We start from the raw sequence: 9,606 nt of genomic DNA on the forward strand, positions 1-9,606 counted from the left end.
GTGTATGCATAGATAAATGTATTCTATGTATAGGATTGTTTATGTACACTATGTATGTGTGTGTAAGTATATATATATATATATATATATATACACAGCATATATATATATATACATACAGTGTGTGTGTATATGTAAACTATTATTATTGTTAGTCTAATAATAGAGGTACCAGTAATTGCTAGTATGAGGGGTGGATTGGGACAGCAGGTAAGTTCCCGTAAGGCCTGTCCCATAGTCCCCTCGGCTGGACCGGCACACACTGTCACTGACTGCGGCCAGGCAGGCCCGGCTCGGTTTGGCTCACACTGTTGGCTGGAGCCGCACTTCCAGTACTTGCGTTCCACTATGGAACACAAACTGGAAGCAGTCATATGCTCCAGATAGCTAGCACTTCCTGGTGCTGCTAGCCGGGAGCAGCTGCTGCGTAATGTGGCTCTGACTAAGGGTGATAGGCTAACTAGCCTACCCCGGGACAGTACAGGACAGCACCTGGAAGCAGGGTAGCCAATAGGGAAAAGTTCAATATGTGAGCCTAACAGGGGTATTCAATATGGAGCGAAAACTCAGTTTTTGCAATGTTTTCACACAGATGACGTAATTTTCGCAGGTTTTGGTTTTACACCGTATTCAATTTCAAAGACTTTTCGCAGGTTCGAAAAGTCTTTGAAAAAAAACTGGGATAACTTTTCACCACTGAATAGGTGGCGAAAAAAAATGCAGAATTGGGGTTTAGGGGTGCAGGCTTAAAAAAAATAGCCTGCACCCCTGGGAATTACATTTTAAAAATAACTGTCAAAAAAAGTAAAAAAAAAAAATAGGGAAACCCCAAAAAATTAATAAAAAAATTGGGGTGAAAAAAAAAAAATTTGAAAAAATTGTTTAAAACTAGGGAAATAGGTTCAGGGCTATTCTGCAAGCATGCGGCAGGTGTATTCTAGAATAGGCTTTTAGTGGCAGGTGCATAGTTGCAGAATTAAAAAAAAAAGACTTTAGGGACTTAAAAAAATGCTAGTACCCATTTTCATGTACCCCAAATTTGATGGGACCACTTAAAAAAAAACGAAAAAAATAACCTAAGTGCTCTTCTGCATCACTTCTTCAATGTCGGGAAAAAAACACCTGCTGCCGCTATTAAAAACCCCGACTTTCATTTGCAGGCTAAAACGGGGGTACCCATAGTGATCCCCCGTGTTTTTACATTTTCAGGGGGATCCTACAATTTATTCCAGGTAAATTTCGTTTTTTTTCGCCGATCCTACTTCGCCGGGTCCTGTTTTCGTAGTTTTCATATTGAATACGGGGATAAAGCGGGCGCGCGCCCGATACTTTATCCCAGGAAAATCTCTGATATGCAACGTAAACTTCGACAGCGAGGTTTACATTCCATATTGAATACCCCTGATAATCTCCTCTCCCCGCCTCCTTCCCTTTCTCTTCAGCTCTGCCTGGCTGCTCTGTCTCCCTTGCCCGCTGCAGCTGTAGCAGTGTGTGAGGACCTCTCTCCCCACACCTTTCCTGTCCCCAGTATTAATATTATTCCCCACAGTGTCCACACCAATGCGTTTTGTTTTTTTCCTGCCAGCGGCTAATGTTAGTTTTTTTTCCTATGTGGGACAATGTGTTTTATTTTTTTAACCTGTTCGGGGCCATTGTGTTTTATTTTCTTCTTATTGAGGCCGATGTGTTTGTTTTTTTTCCTGTGGAGACTAAAGTGTTTTCTTTTTATGTGATTTTTAATCACTGCTTGCGTCCCGATGGTGCTCATACAAAGTTGCAGTACAAATTCGGACAGATGCACCCAGAAGTGTATTAGAAATGTGTTGGGTCTTCCTAGGCAGTTGGCTAATCAGATGCAGATGTCACGTAGTATGGGCGAGTTATTGGAGTGACAAGGGCGAGTTGTTGGAGTGACATGGACGTGTTATTGGAGTGATGCAGACGCGTTATTGGAGTGACGCGGGCGCGTTATGGGAGTGACGCGGCTGCGTTATGGGAGAGACATCGGGGTGTTATTGGAGTGACACGGGCGTGCTATTGAAAGTGGTTGCGTAGAGATGCTGAATTGCTCACACTGAAGTCCATACTCAGATGGATGATCTGTACCTACCATAGGGTGAAAGTTTCAATGGTGCAACTGATGGTGGTGTCTAAACATGCACGATTGCAGCGTCTGTAGACACTGTAATTGGGCGTCTGTCCTTACATATTCGGATGCATGGATGTTCACCAGGGAAGGGCATTGTAGCGGCATTCGCATAAAGTCGCAGACATAACTACAGCAAAATGCGCATGGAAGGCGCAACTGGGTCCGACAGAATCACAGAATCAGGCCCTATCAGGAGGGATCCTGCCCCCACTGTGTCCATAAACTTCCTAAGTAGGTTTTCTATCCCAATCCGCCCCTGGCTACTATAATAAAAGGGTCACTGATTATTGATATTTTTATAAAGGGGGCAGGGATTATTGGTATTAAATTAAGTGTCACAGATTATTGATATTATTTAATGGGGATGACCACACCACTCCAATTGATGGCCACACCTACAAAAGGTTGGTCACGCCCCTTCGGCAGGCCCCTGCCATTGCATTCCCCTGTGGGCCTTTTATGCCCCAGTCCGACACTGGTAGGTGGTAACAGGGTCTGGCCATTAAAAACGGGGGAGTAGAGGTACAAACACAGGCGTGCCTGAGCTACTCAACAGCGTTTTAGAGGTGTGCATAATTAAAAGACAGCATCATAGTACACGTCACTTGGCTTGTTTTTACACTGAAGTGCTCGCAGTGCTTGCGGCAGGGTATGTTCAACCTCAAGCGCTGCGATAGCCTCCGATGTTACCCGATGTACCGATGGTTGCATACACTTCCTGGACGTGCACAAGTGGGCATCTTAAACCAGGCTGGTGGGTGTCTGCATACACTATGTGATCGCTCTCTAAGAAATACTGGGCGTGCTAATGCATTGCTGTGTGATAGCACTGCTTACGCAAATGGCAAATGGCATACACATCGTGCGAGCGATCGCATCTAGTGAGTGGCTCTGAATCAGGGCTGAATCAGTTCCTCAAAGCACAGCTTATTCTTTTCAGATGAACTATAACAAGATAGGTTTATGGGGCCATATGTAAAAGGGCGAGAGTTTAGAAAATGTGAGAGTTTAGCAGTAAACTCTCACATTGGTTGAGTTTTATCTTCAAAATGGGAAAACATCTGAATAAGATTTTAAATCGTGGGAGTTTTTTAAGTCTAAAAAAACATGCAAGTTCGCTCTGTTACTTTGTTTTTGGACTCTATTACATTGGCAAAGTTTGAAAAGTGTCAGAAACTCTCACTTTTCTAAACTCTCTCCCTATTACATTTGGCCCATAATCTTTTTTCTTATAATTCTTCCAAATAAAATGAAGGTGTGCTTTGAAGAACCAACAATCTATTACAAAAGAACTCAATATGATTAAGGACATATACAGGTCCATACAACTTCCATCTAGCAATTTTACCACACATTTTCTCAACACTCACCAGTTTAAACGATATGTGTGGAGAGAGGGTGCGCAACACCTGCAGCCTTCCTATTTATCAGAAAAATGAGTATCACCCCGCTCAGGGAATAATAGAAAAATAGAAACAATCTGAACTTAAGAGGGTGCTGGATATAAAATTAGTAAATATCAACTTATATGAAAAGAAAAAGAGGAAGACTATAGCAAAAACCAAACTTTTCACAGTCTCCTTTGGTTCATTACTCAGTCCATATTCTCCATATGCAATCAGATTCTTCTGGATTTCTCAATGTCAAGTGTTATCCGGGAGCCAGAAGAGAAAACAAAACATACAAAAAAAGCTTTTAGATGTAGTCCTAAGGAGAAAAGTTATTATCCACACAACACAGATATATATGGCAGCAATCCCTGGTTTAGCCACAACAGAGCCAATGTAAATGTAAGTGGGGGAATTCCTATGTAGATATCTTTATGTCCTAAAACATCACGACTTCTCAAAGAAACTTTTGGGTGTGTACCCTACTTACGGGCAGGAAAAGGATATTGAAGCTTATCAAGGTTTCTTTTTAGTGGTTTCTCCCAAGTTCTTGATATAACAGGGAATCTAAAGTGCAGAAGTTTCTGCTGATAGATTATGGTGGGTAGCTAGCTTTGTGTGGCTAGAAGAAAAGATTATTCTTAGTTTTTTCATCCAGTGCTTCACAGCCTTCTTTTTAGTTTACCTTTCCATTCAGCTTTATGGCTAATAAACTGTCTACATTTTATACCTTGAGACGATTTCTGTGATCAGTTAAGATTAACTTAACTTGTGAAAAGTCCTTTCTATTTCTGCAGTTGGAGTGGAAGAACACATTTCTGGATGTGGGGAAATGCTTCTCCAACTGTGTTTTCTGATTTTTCTAAAGTTTTGTACAGGTTGACCATGGATAATCTTTCATTATCAGAATTGTCATCTTAATTTTCTAGGAATTCAGGGGCCTATTCATTATACCTAAAATACCGATGGAGGTAATTAGGTTTAGAACTCGCATGGAGTTCTACCTAATTACCAGAGGAATTCATCATTCCTCCTCTCCATAACTATCTATTCCGAAAAGCTGTCATTTTTGCGATGACAGCTTTTCGGGAAATAGATACTTTTCCCTCACTACACTGCATTACAGCAGCTGGAAAGAGTGCTGCGCATGCGCTGTTACATCTGTAAAACCAGCGCATGCACAGCACTGCCTACAGATGCGGTAAGTTAGTGTCCCCCCCCGCTCACCTCCCCCCCATTCAGTACTTACCTGTCTGCGCAGCAGCCTCCTGCTCCTTCTGCTGTGCTGACACATGGTCTCCCAGCAGAACACGCTACTGTTTAGGGGAAAAAAAAAAAAAAACATCTTTTTTTCCCTAAACTTTATTGTGTTCTGCCTGGAGAACACAATGTCAGCACAGCAGACGGAGCCACCAGAGGAGACCCCAGAGTGCCGGAGGGAGACGCCGGGGGACCTGCACACGCTGATACAGGTAAGTGTTACCTGCTATTCGCCTCCTCACAGTGGCGAATAGTAACTCCATCAAATTCCGAAAATACATAATTTTCAGAATTTGATGAATACCATAATTTCCATATCTCCATACTAATGTATGGGGAGTGTGGAAATTAACGCAGGGGGGCTTAGCAAGGAGATATCAGTAATATCTCCTGCGTTAAGATACTTCATGAATACTAAAATAACGTTATTTAAGGAAAATGTCCTTAAAAATTTTATTTTAGTGTTGATGAATAGGCCCAACAGACTTAAAATCTTCCCAATCTGATAATAAAAGGGTCTTCATCCAGGTTATGAAATTCTGCAAGTTGAGCCATCTTAGCCACACCATACAATCCAACACCTTTGCTAGTATTAAGATGTCTCATATCTAAGACACTTGGGGGCATATCCAATTGGGCGTGAGGTTTAGTGACGTGCCCCTCAGGCCCAATTTAGAAATACTGCGGGTATGCGCGCTCCCAATAAGCGCAGTATTCAATTCCAAAAATACTGGTCGCGTGGTTTTCAGTTCTGAAAACCCACGGCGCATATGTTTTACTGGAAAAAAAACCCACCACTTACCTTTCCGGGGTCTCCAGTAGTCTCCGGCGGCTCCTGACGGCCTCCCCTCTCTCTTCTTACTGGAGAAGGGGCTGCTGGGGGTCCCAGGGGCTGGCGGGAGGAGCAAGGGCTGCTGGGAGATGTAGTTCTCCCAGTGCCCATTCCAGGGGGGCCACACTAGCACTCTAGGGGCACACTGACATCGGGACACACACACTCATGCACATACACACACACTCATGCACACACATTAATACACACTTACATACACCACACACACTAACATACTCACCACTGCTGCAGAAGAGCCGGCTCCCGACGCAGGATGAAGATGACAGCACTGCTGGAGGTAAGTAATTCAGGACTAATTAAGCTAATTGGATACTTCCAATTGCTTAATTAGTCTTCAAGGGGGTCTGCAGGGGTGTCAGAGCAAGTGTCGGTGATTTAACCTAAAATCAACGATTTTAGGAAAAATCACGCTTGCTCAGGAGGTGCGTGGAAAAAAACCTCCTGACACGTGTTTAATAAAAAACCACGCACCTAATAGAATAGCATTGAACCCACACCTGCAGGAAAAACCTCGCAGGTGCAGGTTATTTGCTATTCTCGCAGCCTATTGAATAAGCCCCTTAGAAAATCAAGTGTAGAAACATTCTGCATGCTCTCTGAAATGCTTTTTACTAATAGATCTATGAAACATCTTGCATGTTCCTCACAATTACAGTTTGGTGCAGATATAGGAGCCGCAATTCCTATTTTTCTTGCATAATTTTCAAGGTTCCGAAAAAACTGACCCCGGGTTCCATTTAAAATTTTTAAACCAGCAAGCGTAGTGGAAATATTGCTATGTATGGTAGACAGATTGATATCTCACCTGTCAAAAATTAAAACGAGTTTGGAAAGTAGGTTCAGGACATCTCACGGGAAATGAATAAGTTGAAAAAACTGAAAACGTTTTAAATGTTTCTGCATTTGGCCCACTCAAACCAGTTGCAGCCTTTGACTGTCCACTTACAACAGCATTATCTAAATCCACAATGATGGATGGATTAATTTAGTTGCATTTTCATGCGATAGCCATCTTGCCTTTTTTATCTTGGTACCTTTGCATTTACTAAATACTCTTTGTATTTCAGCAAAGCTATTGCTTCTGACAGAGCTGTATTTATAAAATGTGTAAATGCTTGTTAATACTCCATTTTAACAAAGGGTTCCAAAGACTCAAAGGTATTCTTAGTTGCAAGAGCTAAACGGTGGTTATGACAATGGGTTAAAATATCCTTATCATTTTTGGTCTTTATTTTGGCCGCTACACCATCACGTTTTCCAACCATTGAACTGGCGCTGTCACTTCCAAATCCAACTAATTTCTCATACCCTCAACAGTCTTCTACAGTCTGTGAAAGAGCATTGAAAATCGCTAATAAAGGACACTGTAACTTCTCCGTCTTTCATATATTTTGCAGCAGTAGCCAAGTGCTTTCTGTTGCTGACGTCTGTGGTTTCATCAATCATTATTGAATAGGATGGACTCTTCTGTAAAGACAACATAACTTGCTGGCTTTGACAACTGGCCATTGAGTTTACAAATTCGATAACTGTTTGGTAGCTTGTGTATAAGCATTTTTAGCTTTTTTAAGAGGGGCTAAAATAGGAGATTTTAACTCTTCAATAAAAAAATCTATAAATGGTTTAAAGATAGTTGTATGATTTACTGTATATTATGTGCAATAAGAAATTCCAGATGCTTCATAGCATATTCCACAGCTTTAAATTCTTCCGAATCTTGTCTAGTTTTTCGGCTATGTGAAGCTTCTGCATTAAAAGTCATCATTTCAGTTTGCATTGTCACTTTATGCATTTCAGATACCGAATGATTGATTTTGTCAAGCATTCCTGTGCACATTCCATTATTCATCCATGGAGATTTATTGTATTTGTTATCGTTACTTAGGTGTTTTGAGCACAGTCTGCAGATTAAGGTTTCCCTTTCACCATTTTTTTTACAGTAAAGCCATGGAAATTTTGTTTTCCATTTTCGAGAAGTGCTGTCCCCAAGGTCATTTATTGTGCCTGTATCATCATCAGTAGAAGATCCCCTTTCTTCTGATAGCTCATCCAATTTTGAAGCGTCATTCTCTAATTCTGCTCACAAATGGCAAACAAAACTGTGGATTGAGAAGGCACATCTATATTATCTTCATTGTCATTGATTTCACATGAAGTCAATGTTGAATCATCTGCATTGCTATTTGTGTTTAATGTGGCCAATGAATTAGTAGTGGAAATGAATTAATCATCTGGTTTTGCAGAGGTGCTGCGTACAGGATCTGGCTCTGCTGCATTTGTTTTTTGCAATTAATAAGTGATCTACATTAATAAAGATATTTATTTGAGGATTTCAGCATGAAATCATTTACCGAGCTTTGAAAAGATCATATGGTAAAGTTTATTAGCGTGTCTAATCGGTATTCCTACCTGCTCTTTTCCTGAAAACATTGCACTTAGGCCCTCATTCAGAGCCACTCGCTAGCGGCAGTACGCTCGTTCCGAGCGATGTTCGCACATCTGCGCATGCGTACGGTTTTTAGTACGCATGCGCGAACCAGTCAGTGCGGCCGAAAATCATTTGTACGCAATATAGCGAGTGCCTGCTATTTTGAGTGACAGAATGAGGCGTATGTGGGTGGTAACAGGGGAAGGTGCTTGAAAACGGGGAGTGGAGATCCGATCGCAGGCGTGCTTAAAGGTCAAAACGGGCGTTTTATGGGTGTGCATAATTAATACAGCAGCATCAATGACCACGTCACTTGGTTTTTTTTAACTCAGAACTGCTCGCAAAATAGCGGTTGAAAAAACCAACCACAAGAATAGCGAGCAGTTCATATCCTGTTCGATGTACTCGATTAATCTAATAAATAGCGGACATGACGTATGGTGCGAGCGGCCAGGGGGCGTTTTTATCAAATAAACGAGCGTATGTTTTGCTCGCTCGTTCAGACTTAGAGGTGTGAACAGACTGCAATCTGCGAACGGATCATTTGCATAGCCACCCCTTGTTTTTGAACGAACGAACACAAATAGCGAACGGCTCTGAATGAGGCCCTTAGTTTCAAAATTTCCTTCCTATTTCCTTGCTTTTTCTTTGATATTCCTTAAGATTTCTTTTAACAGTAGACATGTTCTCTACTATAAAGGAGGTGAGGAAGAGAGTTTTAGGACACATCCTGACCACAACTGATCACTCACAGTACATGTGTGTGGCTAACACGCACGCACACATTTTTTTAACATTTTTTCACTGGAGGTGTGGCTAACACGCACACAGAAAAATTTGTTTTTATTTTCACACTGGTGGTGTGGCAAGCTAACATGAACAAACCAAGAAATTGTTTTTATTTTTTCACTGGGGGTATGGCTTAAATGCACACACAATTTTATTTTATTTTTTTTCACTGGTGGTGTGGCTAACACGCACACACAAAAAATTGTTTTTATTTTTTCGCTGGTGGTGTGGCTAACACGCACACACTAAAAAAAAGTTTTCATTTTTTCACTGGTGGTGTGGCTAACAGCCACACACACACCCAAATAATTGTTTTTATTTTTTCACTGGTAGTGTGGCTAACACACACAAAAAATTGTTATTATTTTCACACTGGTGGTGTGGCAGGCTAACACGCACACACCAAAATGTTTTTATTTTCACACTGGTGGTGTACACACAAATAATAGTTTTTATATTTTTACTGGTGGTGTGGTAGACTAACACACTGGTGGTGTGGCTAATACACAATTCTGCACACATAAAAAATAGTTTTTATTTTTTCACTGGTGTGGCTAATACGCACAATGGGGATGAAGAAGAGCACCCCTGATGGACAGAGCACAGGGGGTGCTCTGTCCATCAGGGGTGCTCTTCTTCACCCCCAGTGAAAAAAAAAACAAAACAACAACAGCCAGCCAGCCCCTATGGACTACAGCCAGCCAGCCCCTATGGACAGGACAACAGCCAGCCAGCCAGC

At 41.6% G+C, this 9,606-nt stretch overlaps 1 pseudogene; it reads right to left on the reverse strand.

The window, feature by feature from the left end:
* Window positions 1–4,066: 4,066 nt before the first annotated feature.
* On the reverse strand, window positions 4,067–8,762 carry LOC148542864 (zinc finger protein 862-like; annotated as a pseudogene).
* Window positions 8,763–9,606: the final 844 nt, after the last annotated feature.

The sequence above is a fragment of the Taudactylus pleione genome, unplaced genomic scaffold, assembly GCF_031769625.1.
Source record: "Taudactylus pleione unplaced genomic scaffold, aTauple2 ptg000007l, whole genome shotgun sequence".
Taxonomy (NCBI): Eukaryota; Metazoa; Chordata; class Amphibia; order Anura; family Myobatrachidae; genus Taudactylus; species Taudactylus pleione.